Source organism: Somniosus microcephalus, unplaced genomic scaffold, assembly GCF_052327205.1.
Source record: "Somniosus microcephalus isolate GS21.2 unplaced genomic scaffold, FLI_Smic_1.0 scaffold110, whole genome shotgun sequence".
Taxonomy (NCBI): Eukaryota; Metazoa; Chordata; class Chondrichthyes; order Squaliformes; family Somniosidae; genus Somniosus; species Somniosus microcephalus.
The window spans coordinates 13,476-32,425 of record NW_028225297.1 but is presented as its reverse complement, the minus strand read 5'-3'; the positions used below and the strand labels follow the sequence as shown (position 1 = coordinate 32,425).

The 18,950-nt window shown below is 46.5% G+C and overlaps 6 non-coding genes and 1 pseudogene across 6 annotated transcripts; all 7 read right to left on the bottom strand.

Moving 5' to 3' along the window:
- Positions 1–2,293: 2,293 nt before the first annotated feature.
- LOC147082766 (5S ribosomal RNA) lies at positions 2,294–2,412 on the bottom strand. Its single transcript, XR_015076214.1, has one exon. It is a non-coding gene; the product is annotated as a 5S ribosomal RNA (ribosomal RNA).
- Positions 2,413–4,829: 2,417 nt separating this feature from the next.
- On the bottom strand, positions 4,830–4,948 carry LOC147082765 (5S ribosomal RNA). Its single transcript, XR_015075997.1, has one exon. It is a non-coding gene; the product is annotated as a 5S ribosomal RNA (ribosomal RNA).
- A 2,423-nt stretch (positions 4,949–7,371) lies between these two features.
- On the bottom strand, positions 7,372–7,490 carry LOC147082764 (5S ribosomal RNA). Its single transcript, XR_015076203.1, has one exon. It is a non-coding gene; the product is annotated as a 5S ribosomal RNA (ribosomal RNA).
- A 2,429-nt stretch (positions 7,491–9,919) lies between these two features.
- Positions 9,920–10,038, bottom strand: LOC147082763 (5S ribosomal RNA). The gene has a single exon (XR_015076099.1). It is a non-coding gene; the product is annotated as a 5S ribosomal RNA (ribosomal RNA).
- Positions 10,039–12,474: 2,436 nt separating this feature from the next.
- Positions 12,475–12,593, bottom strand: LOC147082762 (5S ribosomal RNA; annotated as a pseudogene).
- A 2,417-nt stretch (positions 12,594–15,010) lies between these two features.
- On the bottom strand, positions 15,011–15,129 carry LOC147082761 (5S ribosomal RNA). Its single transcript, XR_015075996.1, has one exon. It is a non-coding gene; the product is annotated as a 5S ribosomal RNA (ribosomal RNA).
- A 2,419-nt stretch (positions 15,130–17,548) lies between these two features.
- LOC147082760 (5S ribosomal RNA) lies at positions 17,549–17,667 on the bottom strand. Its single transcript, XR_015076195.1, has one exon. It is a non-coding gene; the product is annotated as a 5S ribosomal RNA (ribosomal RNA).
- Between the last annotated feature and the right edge of the window lie 1,283 nt (positions 17,668–18,950).

Below are 18,950 nucleotides of genomic sequence, written 5' to 3'. Positions count from 1 at the left end.
ACCTCTTCTTGCTGCTCTGCCTCCCACACAAACAAACTACAAGCCCAACCCTTCATTGCCTTCTATTCAAATATTACATCAAATAAACATGCTCAAACACCAAGTCTTAAGGGCTGTAGCATCTTTCAAACTGGACAAATACCCAGGCCCGCATCAAATCTATCCCACACTCTTAAGGGAAGTAAGACACCAAATAGCACAGGCTCTCACCATCATTTTACAATCCTCTCTGGCTACAGGTGTGGTGCCCGACCACTGGAGGACTGCTAACGTGCTACCGTTCTTTCAAAAGGGAGAGAGGGATAGACCGCATAATTACAGGCCAGTCAGCCTAACCTCGGTGGTGGGAAAATTATTGGAAAAAGTTCTGAGGGACAGGAGAAATCTTCATTTAGAAAGACACGGATTAATCAGGGACAGTCAGCATGGATTTCTTAACGGAAGGTCGTGTCTGACTAACGCAATTCAATTTTTCGAGGAGGTAACAAGGAGGGTCGATGAGGGTAGTGCCTTTGATGTAGTCTATATGGATTTTAGCAAGGCTTTTGATAAGGTCCCGCATGCCAGATTGGTCACGAAAGTAAAAGCCCATGGGATCCAAGGCAAAGTGGCAAGTTGGATCCAAAATTGGCTCAGAGGCAGGAAACAAAGGGTAATGGTCGAAGGGTGTTTTTGTGACCGGAAGGCTGTTTCCAGTGGGGTTCCGCAGGGCTCACAGAATCACAGAAACCCCACAGTGCAGATAGAGGCCATTTCGGCCCATCGAGCCTGCACCGACTCAGTACTGGGCCCTTTGCTTTTTCTGGTATATATCAATGATTTGGATTTGAATGTAGGAAGTATGATTAAGAAGTTTGCAGATGATACAAAAATTGGCCGTGTGGTTAATAATGAAACAGAATGCTGTAGACTGCAGGAAGATATCAATGGACTCGTCTAGTGGGCAGAACAGTGGCAAATGGAATTCAGTTGGAATACACAATAAATGGTAGGACACTGAGAAATGCAGAGGATCAGCGGGACCTTGGAGTGCATGTCCACAGATCCCTGAAGGTAGCAGGACAGGTAGATAAAGTGGTTAAGCAGGCATACGGGATACTTGCCTTTATTAGCCGAGGCGTAGAATATAAGAGCGGGGAGGTTATGCTTCAACTGTATAAAACACTAGTTAGGCCGCAGCTAGAGTGCCGCGTGCAGTTCTGGTCACCACATTACAAGAAGGATGCGATTGCACTAGAGAAGGTGCAGAGGAGATTTCCGAGGATGTTGCCTGGGCTGGGGAATTTTAGTTATGAGGAAAGATTGGATAGGCTGGGGTTGTTTTCTTTGGAACACAGGAGGCTGAGGTGAGACCTAATTGAGGTGTGTAAAATTATGAGGGGCCGAGATAGAGTGGATAGGAAGGACCTATTTCCCTTAGCAGAAGGGTCAATAATAGATTTCAAGTAATTGGTAGGAGGTTTACAGGGAATTTGAGGAGACATTTTTTCACCCAGTGAATCGTGGGGGTCTGGAATGCACTGCCTGAAAGGGTGGTAGAGGCAGAAACCCTCATCACGTTTAAAAAGTACTTGGATATGCACTTGAACTGCCGTAACCTACAAGGCTACGGACCAAGTGCTGTAAAGTGGGATTTGGGTGGATTGCTCTTTGTCGGCTGGCACGGACAAGATGGGCCGAATGGCCTCCTTCTGTGCTGTAAATTTCTATGATTCTGCCTGATCATGTGACATCTGCCCACACGACTTCTACAAATGTTATTACATTGTAGCCAGGATTGTTTAGTTTCCAATTCCGCCCATTTTGAAGCCAGGTCTCCGTTATGGCTACTATTGCATAACCCCATGTGGCAACTTGCGCCTGCAACTCGTCAATCTTATTTGTAACGCTCCTCGCATTAACACACATGCATTTCAACAGCATGCTAGTTGGCTTTGCTTTTTTCCTGAATTTAACTGCTGCTCTTTCGACATTCTTCTTTGTTCTGTTGCTGTTTGTCCCTCCGAGTTTTCTATGCACCTTGTCTCTCCTCTCTGCTGCTGTGTCCTGGTGGCCCTCCGCCAGTGTGTGTATTTTGGCTATCTTATTTTCTTCTTCTGCTTATTTCGGCCCTGTGTCTGGAGCCCCTTGCATTTGTGTAGCAGCAGGAGAATGTGCAGCGAAGAAATGGTCAAAGGAAAGCGAGAGAGAGAGAGAGAGAGAGAGAGAGAGCAGCAAAAAGGATGTTGATTGATTAAGAGCAGTGTGTGCGCGTGTGTGTGCAAAACGTTGAGCAGCCTGTGGCGGCAGCAAAAGCCTACTGCACCTGGTATTCCCAGGCGGTCTCCCATCCAAGTACTAACCAGGCCTGACTCTGCTTAGCTTCCGAGATCAGACGAGATCGGGCGCATTCAGACTAGTATGGCCGTAGGCATATGCTGGCTGGCTTTCTCTTTACTTAAAGCTGTCGCCCATTTTTTTCTCTTCTACGCATTCATACAAGTATTCAACACTCAATTTACATTTACAAATTTTACTCCTCCCGCAACCCCCCACCCCCCCTCCACCTCTTCTTGCTGCTCTGCCTCCCACACAAACAAACTACAAGCCCAACCCTTCATTGCCTTCTATTCAAATATTACATCAAATAAACATGCTCAAACACCAAGTCTTAAGGGCTGTAGCATCTTTCAAACTGGACAAATACCCAGGCCCGCATCAAATCTATCCCACACTCTTAAGGGAAGTAAGACACCAAATAGCACAGGCTCTCACCATCATTTTACAATCCTCTCTGGCTACAGGTGTGGTGCCCGACCACTGGAGGACTGCTAACGTGCTACCGTTCTTTCAAAAGGGAGAGAGGGATAGACCGCATAATTACAGGCCAGTCAGCCTAACCTCGGTGGTGGGAAAATTATTGGAAAAAGTTCTGAGGGACAGGAGAAATCTTCATTTAGAAAGACACGGATTAATCAGGGACAGTCAGCATGGATTTCTTAACGGAAGGTCGTGTCTGACTAACGCAATTCAATTTTTCGAGGAGGTAACAAGGAGGGTCGATGAGGGTAGTGCCTTTGATGTAGTCTATATGGATTTTAGCAAGGCTTTTGATAAGGTCCCGCATGCCAGATTGGTCACGAAAGTAAAAGCCCATGGGATCCAAGGCAAAGTGGCAAGTTGGATCCAAAATTGGCTCAGAGGCAGGAAACAAAGGGTAATGGTCGAAGGGTGTTTTTGTGACCGGAAGGCTGTTTCCAGTGGGGTTCCGCAGGGCTCACAGAATCACAGAAACCCCACAGTGCAGATAGAGGCCATTTCGGCCCATCGAGCCTGCACCGACTCAGTACTGGGCCCTTTGCTTTTTCTGGTATATATCAATGATTTGGATTTGAATGTAGGAAGTATGATTAAGAAGTTTGCAGATGATACAAAAATTGGCCGTGTGGTTAATAATGAAACAGAATGCTGTAGACTGCAGGAAGATATCAATGGACTCGTCTAGTGGGCAGAACAGTGGCAAATGGAATTCAGTTGGAATACACAATAAATGGTAGGACACTGAGAAATGCAGAGGATCAGCGGGACCTTGGAGTGCATGTCCACAGATCCCTGAAGGTAGCAGGACAGGTAGATAAAGTGGTTAAGCAGGCATACGGGATACTTGCCTTTATTAGCCGAGGCGTAGAATATAAGAGCGGGGAGGTTATGCTTCAACTGTATAAAACACTAGTTAGGCCGCAGCTAGAGTGCCGCGTGCAGTTCTGGTCACCACATTACAAGAAGGATGCGATTGCACTAGAGAAGGTGCAGAGGAGATTTCCGAGGATGTTGCCTGGGCTGGGGAATTTTAGTTATGAGGAAAGATTGGATAGGCTGGGGTTGTTTTCTTTGGAACACAGGAGGCTGAGGCGAGACCTAATTGAGGTGTGTAAAATTATGAGGGGCCGAGATAGAGTGGATAGGAAGGACCTATTTCCCTTAGCAGAAGGGTCAATAATAGATTTCAAGTAATTGGTAGGAGGTTTACAGGGAATTTGAGGAGACATTTTTTCACCCAGTGAATGGTGGGGGTCTGGAATGCACTGCCTGAAAGGGTGGTAGAGGCAGAAACCCTCATCACGTTTAAAAAGTACTTGGATATGCACTTGAACTGCCGTAACCTACAAGGCTACGGACCAAGTGCTGTAAAGTGGGATTTGGGTGGATTGCTCTTTGTCGGCTGGCACGGACAAGATGGGCCGAATGGCCTCCTTCTGTGCTGTAAATTTCTATGATTCTGCCTGATCATGTGACATCTGCCCACACGACTTCTACAAATGTTATTACATTGTAGCCAGGATTGTTTAGTTTCCAATTCCGCCCATTTTGAAGCCAGGTCTCCGTTATGGCTACTATTGCATAACCCCATGTGGCAACTTGCGCCTGCAACTCGTCAATCTTATTTGTAACACTCCTCGCATTAACACACATGCATTTCAACAGCATGCTAGTTGGCTTTGCTTTTTTCCTGAATTTAACTGCTGCTCTTTCTACATTCTTCTTTGTTCTGTTGCTGTTTGTCCCTCCGAGTTTTCTATGCACCTTGTCTCTCCTCTCTGCTGCTGTGTCCTGGTGGCCCTCCGCCAGTGTGTGTATTTTGGCTATCTTATTTTCTTCTTCTGCTTATTTCGGCCCTGTGTCTGGAGCCCCTTGCATTTGTGTAGCAGCAGGAGAATGTGCAGCGAAGAAATGGTCAAAGGAAAGCGAGAGAGAGAGAGAGAGAGAGCAGCAAAAAGGATGTTGATTGATTAAGAGCAGTGTGTGCGCGTGTGTGTGCAAAACGTTGAGCAGCCTGTGGCGGCAGCAAAAGCCTACTGCACCTGGTATTCCCAGGCAGTCTCCCATCCAAGTACTAACCAGGCCTGACTCTGCTTAGCTTCCGAGATCAGACGAGATCGGGCGCATTCAGACTAGTATGGCCGTAGGCATATGCTAGCTGGCTTTCTCTTTACTTAAAGCTGTCGCCCATTTTTTTCTCTTCTACGCATTCATACAAGTATTCAACACTCAATTTACATTTACAAATTTTACTCCTCCCGCAACCCCCCACCCCCCCTCCACCTCTTCTTGCTGCTCTGCCTCCCACACAAACAAACTACAAGCCCAACCCTTCATTGCCTTCTATTCAAATATTACATCAAATAAACATGCTCAAACACCAAGTCTTAAGGGCTGTAGCATCTTTCAAACTGGACAAATACCCAGGCCCGCATCAAATCTATCCCACACTCTTAAGAGAAGTAAGACACCAAATAGCACAGGCTCTCACCATCATTTTACAATCCTCTCTGGCTACAGGTGTGGTGCCCGACCACTGGAGGACTGCTAACGTGCTACCGTTCTTTCAAAAGGGAGAGAGGGATAGACCGCATAATTACAGGCCAGTCAGCCTAACCTCGGTGGTGGGAAAATTATTGGAAAAAGTTCTGAGGGACAGGAGAAATCTTCATTTAGAAAGACACGGATTAATCAGGGACAGTCAGCATGGATTTCTTAACGGAAGGTCGTGTCTGACTAACGCAATTCAATTTTTCGAGGAGGTAACAAGGAGGGTCGATGAGGGTAGTGCCTTTGATGTAGTCTATATGGATTTTAGCAAGGCTTTTGATAAGGTCCCGCATGCCAGATTGGTCACGAAAGTAAAAGCCCATGGGATCCAAGGCAAAGTGGCAAGTTGGATCCAAAATTGGCTCAGAGGCAGGAAACAAAGGGTAATGGTCGAAGGGTGTTTTTGTGACCGGAAGGCTGTTTCCAGTGGGGTTCCGCAGGGCTCACAGAATCACAGAAACCCCACAGTGCAGATAGAGGCCATTTCGGCCCATCGAGCCTGCACCGACTCAGTACTGGACCCTTTGCTTTTTCTGGTATATATCAATGATTTGGATTTGAATGTAGGAAGTATGATTAAGAAGTTTGCAGATGATACAAAAATTGGCCGTGTGGTTAATAATGAAACAGAATGCTGTAGACTGCAGGAAGATATCAATGGACTCGTCTAGTGGGCAGAACAGTGGCAAATGGAATTCAGTTGGAATACACAATAAATGGTAGGACACTGAGAAATGCAGAGGATCAGCGGGACCTTGGAGTGCATGTCCACAGATCCCTGAAGGTAGCAGGACAGGTAGATAAAGTGGTTAAGCAGGCATACGGGATACTTGCCTTTATTAGCCGAGGCGTAGAATATAAGAGCGGGGAGGTTATGCTTCAACTGTATAAAACACTAGTTAGGCCGCAGCTAGAGTGCCGCGTGCAGTTCTGGTCACCACATTACAAGAAGGATGCGATTGCACTAGAGAAGGTGCAGAGGAGATTTCCGAGGATGTTGCCTGGGCTGGGGAATTTTAGTTATGAGGAAAGATTGGATAGGCTGGGGTTGTTTTCTTTGGAACACAGGAGGCTGAGGTGAGACCTAATTGAGGTGTGTAAAATTATGAGGGGCCGAGATAGAGTGGATAGGAAGGACCTATTTCCCTTAGCAGAAGGGTCAATAATAGATTTCAAGTAATTGGTAGGAGGTTTACAGGGAATTTGAGGAGACATTTTTTCACCCAGTGAATGGTGGGGGTCTGGAATGCACTGCCTGAAAGGGTGGTAGAGGCAGAAACCCTCATCACGTTTAAAAAGTACTTGGATATGCACTTGAACTGCCGTAACCTACAAGGCTACGGACCAAGTGCTGTAAAGTGGGATTTGGGTGGATTGCTCTTTGTCGGCTGGCACGGACAAGATGGGCCGAATGGCCTCCTTCTGTGCTGTAAATTTCTATGATTCTGCCTGATCATGTGACATCTGCCCACACGACTTCTACAAATGTTATTACATTGTAGCCAGGATTGTTTAGTTTCCAATTCCGCCCATTTTGAAGCCAGGTCTCCGTTATGGCTACTATTGCATAACCCCATGTGGCAACTTGCGCCTGCAACTCGTCAATCTTATTTGTAACGCTCCTCGCATTAACACACATGCATTTCAACAGCATGCTAGTTGGCTTTGCTTTTTTCCTGAATTTAACTGCTGCTCTTTCGACATTCTTCTTTGTTCTGTTGCTGTTTGTCCCTCCGAGTTTTCTATGCACCTTGTCTCTCCTCTCTGCTGCTGTGTCCTGGTGGCCCTCCGCCAGTGTGTGTATTTTGGCTATCTTATTTTCTTCTTCTGCTTATTTCGGCCCTGTGTCTGGAGCCCCTTGCATTTGTGTAGCAGCAGGAGAATGTGCAGCGAAGAAATGGTCAAAGGAAAGCGAGAGAGAGAGAGAGAGAGAGAGAGAGCAGCAAAAAGGATGTTGATTGATTAAGAGCAGTGTGTGCGCGTGTGTGTGCAAAACGTTGAGCAGCCTGTGGCGGCAGCAAAAGCCTACTGCACCTGGTATTCCCAGGCGGTCTCCCATCCAAGTACTAACCAGGCCTGACTCTGCTTAGCTTCCGAGATCAGACGAGATCGGGCGCATTCAGACTAGTATGGCCGTAGGCATATGCTGGCTGGCTTTCTCTTTACTTAAAGCTGTCGCCCATTTTTTTCTCTTCTACGCATTCATACAAGTATTCAACACTCAATTTACATTTACAAATTTTACTCCTCCCGCAACCCCCCACCCCCCCTCCACCTCTTCTTGCTGCTCTGCCTCCCACACAAACAAACTACAAGCCCAACCCTTCATTGCCTTCTATTCAAATATTACATCAAATAAACATGCTCAAACACCAAGTCTTAAGGGCTGTAGCATCTTTCAAACTGGACAAATACCCAGGCCCGCATCAAATCTATCCCACACTCTTAAGAGAAGTAAGACACCAAATAGCACAGGCTCTCACCATCATTTTACAATCCTCTCTGGCTACAGGTGTGGTGCCCGACCACTGGAGGACTGCTAACGTGCTACCGTTCTTTCAAAAGGGAGAGAGGGATAGACCGCATAATTACAGGCCAGTCAGCCTAACCTCGGTGGTGGGTAAATTATTGGAAAAAGTTCTGAGGGACAGGAGAAATCTTCATTTAGAAAGACACGGATTAATCAGGGACAGTCAGCATGGATTTCTTAACGGAAGGTCGTGTCTGACTAACGCAATTCAATTTTTCGAGGAGGTAACAAGGAGGGTCGATGAGGGTAGTGCCTTTGATGTAGTCTATATGGATTTTAGCAAGGCTTTTGATAAGGTCCCGCATGCCAGATTGGTCACGAAAGTAAAAGCCCATGGGATCCAAGGCAAAGTGGCAAGTTGGATCCAAAATTGGCTCAGAGGCAGGAAACAAAGGGTAATGGTCGAAGGGTGTTTTTGTGACCGGAAGGCTGTTTCCAGTGGGGTTCCGCAGGGCTCACAGAATCACAGAAACCCCACAGTGCAGATAGAGGCCATTTCGGCCCATCGAGCCTGCACCGACTCAGTACTGGGCCCTTTGCTTTTTCTGGTATATATCAATGATTTGGATTTGAATGTAGGAAGTATGATTAAGAAGTTTGCAGATGATACAAAAATTGGCCGTGTGGTTAATAATGAAACAGAATGCTGTAGACTGCAGGAAGATATCAATGGACTCGTCTAGTGGGCAGAACAGTGGCAAATGGAATTCAGTTGGAATACACAATAAATGGTAGGACACTGAGAAATGCAGAGGATCAGCGGGACCTTGGAGTGCATGTCCACAGATCCCTGAAGGTAGCAGGACAGGTAGATAAAGTGGTTAAGCAGGCATACGGGATACTTGCCTTTATTAGCCGAGGCGTAGAATATAAGAGCGGGGAGGTTATGCTTCAACTGTATAAAACACTAGTTAGGCCGCAGCTAGAGTGCCGCGTGCAGTTCTGGTCACCACATTACAAGAAGGATGCGATTGCACTAGAGAAGGTGCAGAGGAGATTTCCGAGGATGTTGCCTGGGCTGGGGAATTTTAGTTATGAGGAAAGATTGGATAGGCTGGGGTTGTTTTCTTTGGAACACAGGAGGCTGAGGCGAGACCTAATTGAGGTGTGTAAAATTATGAGGGGCCGAGATAGAGTGGATAGGAAGGACCTATTTCCCTTAGCAGAAGGGTCAATAATAGATTTCAAGTAATTGGTAGGAGGTTTACAGGGAATTTGAGGAGACATTTTTTCACCCAGTGAATCGTGGGGGTCTGGAATGCACTGCCTGAAAGGGTGGTAGAGGCAGAAACCCTCATCACGTTTAAAAAGTACTTGGATATGCACTTGAACTGCCGTAACCTACAAGGCTACGGACCAAGTGCTGTAAAGTGGGATTTGGGTGGATTGCTCTTTGTCGGCTGGCACGGACAAGATGGGCCGAATGGCCTCCTTCTGTGCTGTAAATTTCTATGATTCTGCCTGATCATGTGACATCTGCCCACACGACTTCTACAAATGTTATTACATTGTAGCCAGGATTGTTTAGTTTCCAATTCCGCCCATTTTGAAGCCAGGTCTCCGTTATGGCTACTATTGCATAACCCCATGTGGCAACTTGCGCCTGCAACTCGTCAATCTTATTTGTAACGCTCCTCGCATTAACACACATGCATTTCAACAGCATGCTAGTTGGCTTTGCTTTTTTCCTGAATTTAACTGCTGCTCTTTCTACATTCTTCTTTGTTCTGTTGCTGTTTGTCCCTCCGAGTTTTCTATGCACCTTGTCTCTCCTCTCTGCTGCTGTGTCCTGGTGGCCCTCCGCCAGTGTGTGTATTTTGGCTATCTTATTTTCTTCTTCTGCTTATTTCGGCCCTGTGTCTGGAGCCCCTTGCATTTGTGTAGCAGCAGGAGAATGTGCAGCGAAGAAATGGTCAAAGGAAAGCGAGAGAGAGAGACAGAGAGAGAGAGAGAGAGAGCAGCAAAAAGGATGTTGATTGATTAAGAGCAGTGTGTGCGCGTGTGTGTGCAAAACGTTGAGCAGCCTGTGGCGGCAGCAAAAGCCTACTGCACCCGGTATTCCCAGGCGGTCTCCCATCCAAGTACTAACCAGGCCTGACTCTGCTTAGCTTCCGAGATCAGACGAGATCGGGCACATTCAGACTAGTATGGCCGTAGGCATATGCTAGCTGGCTTTCTCTTTACTTAAAGCTGTCGCCCATTTTTTTCTCTTCTACGCATTCATACAAGTATTCAACACTCAATTTACATTTACAAATTTTACTCCTCCCGCAACCCCCACCCCCCCTCCACCTCTTCTTGCTGCTCTGCCTCCCACACAAACAAACTACAAGCCCAACCCTTCATTGCCTTCTATTCAAATATTACATCAAATAAACATGCTCAAACACCAAGTCTTAAGGGCTGTAGCATCTTTCAAACTGGACAAATACCCAGGCCCGCATCAAATCTATCCCACACTCTTAAGAGAAGTAAGACACCAAATAGCACAGGCTCTCACCATCATTTTACAATCCTCTCTGGCTACAGGTGTGGTGCCCGACCACTGGAGGACTGCTAACGTGCTACCGTTCTTTCAAAAGGGAGAGAGGGATAGACCGCATAATTACAGGCCAGTCAGCCTAACCTCGGTGGTGGGAAAATTATTGGAAAAAGTTCTGAGGGACAGGAGAAATCTTCATTTAGAAAGACACGGATTAATCAGGGACAGTCAGCATGGATTTCTTAACGGAAGGTCGTGTCTGACTAACGCAATTCAATTTTTCGAGGAGGTAACAAGGAGGGTCGATGAGGGTAGTGCCTTTGATGTAGTCTATATGGATTTTAGCAAGGCTTTTGATAAGGTCCCGCATGCCAGATTGGTCACGAAAGTAAAAGCCCATGGGATCCAAGGCAAAGTGGCAAGTTGGATCCAAAATTGGCTCAGAGGCAGGAAACAAAGGGTAATGGTCGAAGGGTGTTTTTGTGACCGGAAGGCTGTTTCCAGTGGGGTTCCGCAGGGCTCACAGAATCACAGAAACCCCACAGTGCAGATAGAGGCCATTTCGGCCCATCGAGCCTGCACCGACTCAGTACTGGGCCCTTTGCTTTTTCTGGTATATATCAATGATTTGGATTTGAATGTAGGAAGTATGATTAAGAAGTTTGCAGATGATACAAAAATTGGCCGTGTGGTTAATAATGAAACAGAATGCTGTAGACTGCAGGAAGATATCAATGGACTCGTCTAGTGGGCAGAACAGTGGCAAATGGAATTCAGTTGGAATACACAATAAATGGTAGGACACTGAGAAATGCAGAGGATCAGCGGGACCTTGGAGTGCATGTCCACAGATCCCTGAAGGTAGCAGGACAGGTAGATAAAGTGGTTAAGCAGGCATACGGGATACTTGCCTTTATTAGCCGAGGCGTAGAATATAAGAGCGGGGAGGTTATGCTTCAACTGTATAAAACACTAGTTAGGCCGCAGCTAGAGTGCCGCGTGCAGTTCTGGTCACCACATTACAAGAAGGATGCGATTGCACTAGAGAAGGTGCAGAGGAGATTTCCGAGGATGTTGCCTGGGCTGGGGAATTTTAGTTATGAGGAAAGATTGGATAGGCTGGGGTTGTTTTCTTTGGAACACAGGAGGCTGAGGCGAGACCTAATTGAGGTGTGTAAAATTATGAGGGGCCGAGATAGAGTGGATAGGAAGGACCTATTTCCCTTAGCAGAAGGGTCAATAATAGATTTCAAGTAATTGGTAGGAGGTTTACAGGGAATTTGAGGAGACATTTTTTCACCCAGTGAATGGTGGGGGTCTGGAATGCACTGCCTGAAAGGGTGGTAGAGGCAGAAACCCTCATCACGTTTAAAAAGTACTTGGATATGCACTTGAACTGCCGTAACCTACAAGGCTACGGACCAAGTGCTGTAAAGTGGGATTTGGGTGGATTGCTCTTTGTCGGCTGGCACGGACAAGATGGGCCGAATGGCCTCCTTCTGTGCTGTAAATTTCTATGATTCTGCCTGATCATGTGACATCTGCCCACACGACTTCTACAAATGTTATTACATTGTAGCCAGGATTGTTTAGTTTCCAATTCCGCCCATTTTGAAGCCAGGTCTCCGTTATAGCTACTATTGCATAACCCCATGTGGCAACTTGCGCCTGCAACTCGTCAATCTTATTTGTAACGCTCCTCGCATTAACACACATGCATTTCAACAGCATGCTAGTTGGCTTTGCTTTTTTCCTGAATTTAACTGCTGCTCTTTCTACATTCTTCTTTGTTCTGTTGCTGTTTGTCCCTCCGAGTTTTCTATGCACCTTGTCTCTCCTCTCTGCTGCTGTGTCCTGGTGGCCCTCCGCCAGTGTGTGTATTTTGGCTATCTTATTTTCTTCTTCTGCTTATTTCGGCCCTGTGTCTGGAGCCCCTTGCATTTGTGTAGCAGCAGGAGAATGTGCAGCGAAGAAATGGTCAAAGGAAAGCGAGAGAGAGAGACAGAGAGAGAGAGAGAGAGAGAGAGAGAGCAGCAAAAAGGATGTTGATTGATTAAGAGCAGTGTGTGCGCGTGTGTGTGCAAAACGTTGAGCAGCCTGTGGCGGCAGCAAAAGCCTACTGCACCCGGTATTCCCAGGCAGTCTCCCATCCAAGTACTAACCAGGCCTGACTCTGCTTAGCTTCCGAGATCAGACGAGATCGGGCGCATTCAGACTAGTATGGCCGCAGGCATATGCTAGCTGGCTTTCTCTTTACTTAAAGCTGTCGCCCATTTTTTTCTCTTCTACGCATTCATACAAGTATTCAACACTCAATTTACATTTACAAATTTTACTCCTCCCGCAACCCCCCACCCCCCCTCCACCTCTTCTTGCTGCTCTGCCTCCCACACAAACAAACTACAAGCCCAACCCTTCATTGCCTTCTATTCAAATATTACATCAAATAAACATGCTCAAACACCAAGTCTTAAGGGCTGTAGTATCTTTCAAACTGGACAAATACCCAGGCCCGCATCAAATCTATCCCACACTCTTAAGAGAAGTAAGACACCAAATAGCACAGGCTCTCACCATCATTTTACAATCCTCTCTGGCTACAGGTGTGGTGCCCGACCACTGGAGGACTGCTAACGTGCTACCGTTCTTTCAAAAGGGAGAGAGGGATAGACCGCATAATTACAGGCCAGTCAGCCTAACCTCGGTGGTGGGAAAATTATTGGAAAAAGTTCTGAGGGACAGGAGAAATCTTCATTTAGAAAGACACGGATTAATCAGGGACAGTCAGCATGGATTTCTTAACGGAAGGTCGTGTCTGACTAACGCAATTCAATTTTTCGAGGAGGTAACAAGGAGGGTCGATGAGGGTAGTGCCTTTGATGTAGTCTATATGGATTTTAGCAAGGCTTTTGATAAGGTCCCGCATGCCAGATTGGTCACGAAAGTAAAAGCCCATGGGATCCAAGGCAAAGTGGCAAGTTGGATCCAAAATTGGCTCAGAGGCAGGAAACAAAGGGTAATGGTCGAAGGGTGTTTTTGTGACCGGAAGGCTGTTTCCAGTGGGGTTCCGCAGGGCTCACAGAATCACAGAAACCCCACAGTGCAGATAGAGGCCATTTCGGCCCATCGAGCCTGCACCGACTCAGTACTGGGCCCTTTGCTTTTTCTGGTATATATCAATGATTTGGATTTGAATGTAGGAAGTATGATTAAGAAGTTTGCAGATGATACAAAAATTGGCCGTGTGGTTAATAATGAAACAGAATGCTGTAGACTGCAGGAAGATATCAATGGACTCGTCTAGTGGGCAGAACAGTGGCAAATGGAATTCAGTTGGAATACACAATAAATGGTAGGACACTGAGAAATGCAGAGGATCAGCGGGACCTTGGAGTGCATGTCCACAGATCCCTGAAGGTAGCAGGACAGGTAGATAAAGTGGTTAAGCAGGCATACGGGATACTTGCCTTTATTAGCCGAGGCGTAGAATATAAGAGCGGGGAGGTTATGCTTCAACTGTATAAAACACTAGTTAGGCCGCAGCTAGAGTGCCGCGTGCAGTTCTGGTCACCACATTACAAGAAGGATGCGATTGCACTAGAGAAGGTGCAGAGGAGATTTCCGAGGATGTTGCCTGGGCTGGGGAATTTTAGTTATGAGGAAAGATTGGATAGGCTGGGGTTGTTTTCTTTGGAACACAGGAGGCTGAGGCGAGACCTAATTGAGGTGTGTAAAATTATGAGGGGCCGAGATAGAGTGGATAGGAAGGACCTATTTCCCTTAGCAGAAGGGTCAATAAAAGATTTCAAGTAATTGGTAGGAGGTTTACAGGGAATTTGAGGAGACATTTTTTCACCCAGTGAATGGTGGGGGTCTGGAATGCACTGCCTGAAAGGGTGGTAGAGGCAGAAACCCTCATCACGTTTAAAAAGTACTTGGATATGCACTTGAACTGCCGTAACCTACAAGGCTACGGACCAAGTGCTGTAAAGTGGGATTTGGGTGGATTGCTCTTTGTCGGCTGGCACGGACAAGATGGGCCGAATGGCCTCCTTCTGTGCTGTAAATTTCTATGATTCTGCCTGATCATGTGACATCTGCCCACACGACTTCTACAAATGTTATTACATTGTAGCCAGGATTGTTTAGTTTCCAATTCCGCCCATTTTGAAGCCAGGTCTCCGTTATAGCTACTATTGCATAACCCCATGTGGCAACTTGCGCCTGCAACTCGTCAATCTTATTTGTAACGCTCCTCGCATTAACACACATGCATTTCAACAGCATGCTAGTTGGCTTTGCTTTTTTCCTGAATTTAACTGCTGCTCTTTCGACATTCTTCTTTGTTCTGTTGCTGTTTGTCCCTCCGAGTTTTCTATGCACCTTGTCTCTCCTCTCTGCTGCTGTGTCCTGGTGGCCCTCCGCCAGTGTGTGTATTTTGGCTATCTTATTTTCTTCTTCTGCTTATTTCGGCCCTGTGTCTGGAGCCCCTTGCATTTGTGTAGCAGCAGGAGAATGTGCAGCGAAGAAATGGTCAAAGGAAAGCAAGAGAGAGAGAGAGAGAGAGCAGCAAAAAGGATGTTGATTGATTAAGAGCAGTGTGTGCGCGTGTGTGTGCAAAACGTTGAGCAGCCTGTGGCGGCAGCAAAAGCCTACTGCACCTGGTATTCCCAGGCAGTCTCCCATCCAAGTACTAACCAGGCCTGACTCTGCTTAGCTTCCGAGATCAGACGAGATCGGGCGCATTCAGACTAGTATGGCCGTAGGCATATGCTAGCTGGCTTTCTCTTTACTTAAAGCTGTCGCCCATTTTTTTCTCTTATACACATTCATACAAGTATTCAACACTCAATTTACATTTACAAATTTTACTCCTCCCGCAACCCCCCACCCCCCCTCCACCTCTTCTTGCTGCTCTGCCTCCCACACAAACAAACTACAAGCCCAACCCTTCATTGCCTTCTATTCAAATATTACATCAAATAAACATGCTCAAACACTAAGTCTTAAGGGCTGTAGCATCTTTCAAACTGGACAAATACCCAGGCCCGCATCAAATCTATCCCACACTCTTAAGAGATGTAAGACACCAAATAGCACAGGCTCTCACCATCATTTTACAATCCTCTCTGGCTACAGGTGTGGTGCCCGACCACTGGAGGACTGCTAACGTGCTACCGTTCTTTCAAAAGGGAGAGAGGGATAGACCGCATAATTACAGGCCAGTCAGCCTAACCTCGGTGGTGGGAAAATTATTGGAAAAAGTTCTGAGGGACAGGAGAAATCTTCATTTAGAAAGACACGGATTAATCAGGGACAGTCAGCATGGATTTCTTAACGGAAGGTCGTGTCTGACTAACGCAATTCAATTTTTCGAGGAGGTAACAAGGAGGGTCGATGAGGGTAGTGCCTTTGATGTAGTCTATATGGATTTTAGCAAGGCTTTTGATAAGGTCCCGCATGCCAGATTGGTCACGAAAGTAAAAGCCCATGGGATCCAAGGCAAAGTGGCAAGTTGGATCCAAAATTGGCTCAGAGGCAGGAAACAAAGGGTAATGGTCGAAGGGTGTTTTTGTGACCGGAAGGCTGTTTCCAGTGGGGTTCCGCAGGGCTCACAGAATCACAGAAACCCCACAGTGCAGATAGAGGCCATTTCGGCCCATCGAGCCTGCACCGACTCAGTACTGGGCCCTTTGCTTTTTCTGGTATATATCAATGATTTGGATTTGAATGTAGGAAGTATGATTAAGAAGTTTGCAGATGATACAAAAATTGGCCGTGTGGTTAATAATGAAACAGAATGCTGTAGACTGCAGGAAGATATCAATGGACTCGTCTAGTGGGCAGAACAGTGGCAAATGGAATTCAGTTGGAATACACAATAAATGGTAGGACACTGAGAAATGCAGAGGATCAGCGGGACCTTGGAGTGCATGTCCACAGATCCCTGAAGGTAGCAGGACAGGTAGATAAAGTGGTTAAGCAGGCATACGGGATACTTGCCTTTATTAGCCGAGGCGTAGAATATAAGAGCGGGGAGGTTATGCTTCAACTGTATAAAACACTAGTTAGGCCGCAGCTAGAGTGCCGCGTGCAGTTCTGGTCACCACATTACAAGAAGGATGCGATTGCACTAGAGAAGGTGCAGAGGAGATTTCCGAGGATGTTGCCTGGGCTGGGGAATTTTAGCTATGAGGAAAGATTGGATAGGCTGGGGTTGTTTTCTTTGGAATACAGGAGGCTGAGGCGAGACCTAATTGAGGTGTGTAAAATTATGAGGGGCCGAGATAGAGTGGATAGGAAGGACCTATTTCCCTTAGCAGAAGGGTCAATAATAGATTTCAAGTAATTGGTAGGAGGTTTACAGGGAATTTGAGGAGACATTTTTTCACCCAGTGAATGGTGGGGGTCTGGAATGCACTGCCTGAAAGGGTGGTAGAGGCAGAAACCCTCATCACGTTTAAAAAGTACTTGGATATGCACTTGAACTGCCGTAACCTACAAGGCTACGGACCAAGTGCTGTAAAGTGGGATTTGGGTGGATTGCTCTTTGTCGGCTGGCACGGACAAGATGGGCCGAATGGCCTCCTTCTGTGCTGTAAATTTCTATGATTCTGCCTGATCATGTGACATCTGCCCACACGACTTCTACAAATGTTATTACATTGTAGCCAGGATTGTTTAGTTTCCAATTCCGCCCATTTTGAAGCCAGGTCTCCGTTATGGCTACTATTGCATAACCCCATGTGGCAACTTGCGCCTGCAACTCGTCAATCTTATTTGTAACACTCCTCGCATTAACACACATGCATTTCAACAGCATGCTAGTTGGCTTTGCTTTTTTCCTGAATTTAACTGCTGCTCTTTCTACATTCTTCTTTGTTCTGTTGCTGTTTGTCCCTCCGAGTTTTCTATGCACCTTGTCTCTCCTCTCTGCTGCTGTGTCCTGGTGGCCCTCCGCCAGTGTGTGTATTTTGGCTATCTTATTTTCTTCTTCTGCTTATTTCGGCCCTGTGTCTGGAGCCCCTTGCATTTGTGTAGCAGCAGGAGAATGTGCAGCGAAGAAATGGTCAAAGGAAAGCGAGAGAGAGAGAGAGAGAGAGAGCAGCAAAAAGGATGTTGATTGATTAAGAGCAGTGTGTGCGCGTGTGTGTGCAAAACGTTGAGCAGCCTGTGGCGGCAGCAAAAGCCTACTGCACCCGGTATTCCCAGGCAGTCTCCCATCCAAGTACTAACCAGGCCTGACTCTGCTTAGCTTCCGAGATCAGACGAGATCGGGCGCATTCAGACTAGTATGGCCATAGGCATATGCTAGCTGGCTTTCTCTTTACTTAAAGCTGTCGCCCATTTTTTTCTCTTCTACGCATTCATACAAGTATTCAACACTCAATTTACATTTACAAATTTTACTCCTCCCGCAACCCCCCACCCCCCCTCCACCTCTTCTTGCTGCTCTGCCTCCCACACAAACAAACTACAAGCCCAACCCTTCATTGCCTTCTATTCAAATATTACATCAAATAAACATGCTCAAACACCAAGTCTTAAGGGCTGTAGCATCTTTCAAACTGGACAAATACCCAGGCCCGCATCAAATCTATCCCACACTCTTAAGAGAAGTAAGACACCAAATAGCACAGGCTCTCACCATCATTTTACAATCCTCTCTGGCTACAGGTGTGGTGCCCGACCACTGGAGGACTGCTAACGTGCTACCGTTCTTTCAAAAGGGAGAGAGGGATAGACCGCATAATTACAGGCCAGTCAGCCTAACCTCGGTGGTGTGAAAATTATTGGAAAAAGTTCTGAGGGACAGGAGAAATCTTCATTTAGAAAGACACGGATTAATCAGGGACAGTCAGCATGGATTTCTTAACGGAAGGTCGTGTCTGACTAACGCAATTCAATTTTTCGAGGAGGTAACAAGGAGGGTCGATGAGGGTAGTGCCTTTGATGTAGTCTATATGGATTTTAGCAAGGCTTTTGATAAGGTCCCGCATGCCAGATTGGTCACGAAAGTAAAAGCCCATGGGATCCAAGGCAAAGTGGCAAGTTGGATCCAAAATTGGCTCAGAGGCAGGAAACAAAGGGTAATGGTCGAAGGGTGTTTTTGTGACCGGAAGGCTGTTTCCAGTGGGGTTCCGCAGGGCTCACAGAATCACAGAAACCCCACAGTGCAGATAGAGGCCATTTCGGCCCATCGAGCCTGCACCGACTCAGTACTGGGCCCTTTGCTTTTTCTGGTATATATCAATGATTTGGATTTGAATGTAGGAAATATGATTAAGAAGTTTGCAGATGATACAAAAATTGGCCGTGTGGTTAATAATGAAACAGAATGCTGTAGACTGCAGGAAGATATCAATGGACTCGTCTAGTGGGCAGAACAGTGGCAAATGGAAGTCAGTTGGAATACACAATAAATGGTAGGACACTGAGAAATGCAGAGGATCAGCGGGACCTTGGAGTGCATGTCCACAGATCCCTGAAGGTAGCAGGACAGGTAGATAAAGTGGTTAAGCAGGCATACGGGATACTTGCCTTTATTAGCCGAGGCGTAGAATATAAGAGCGGGGAGGTTATGCTTCA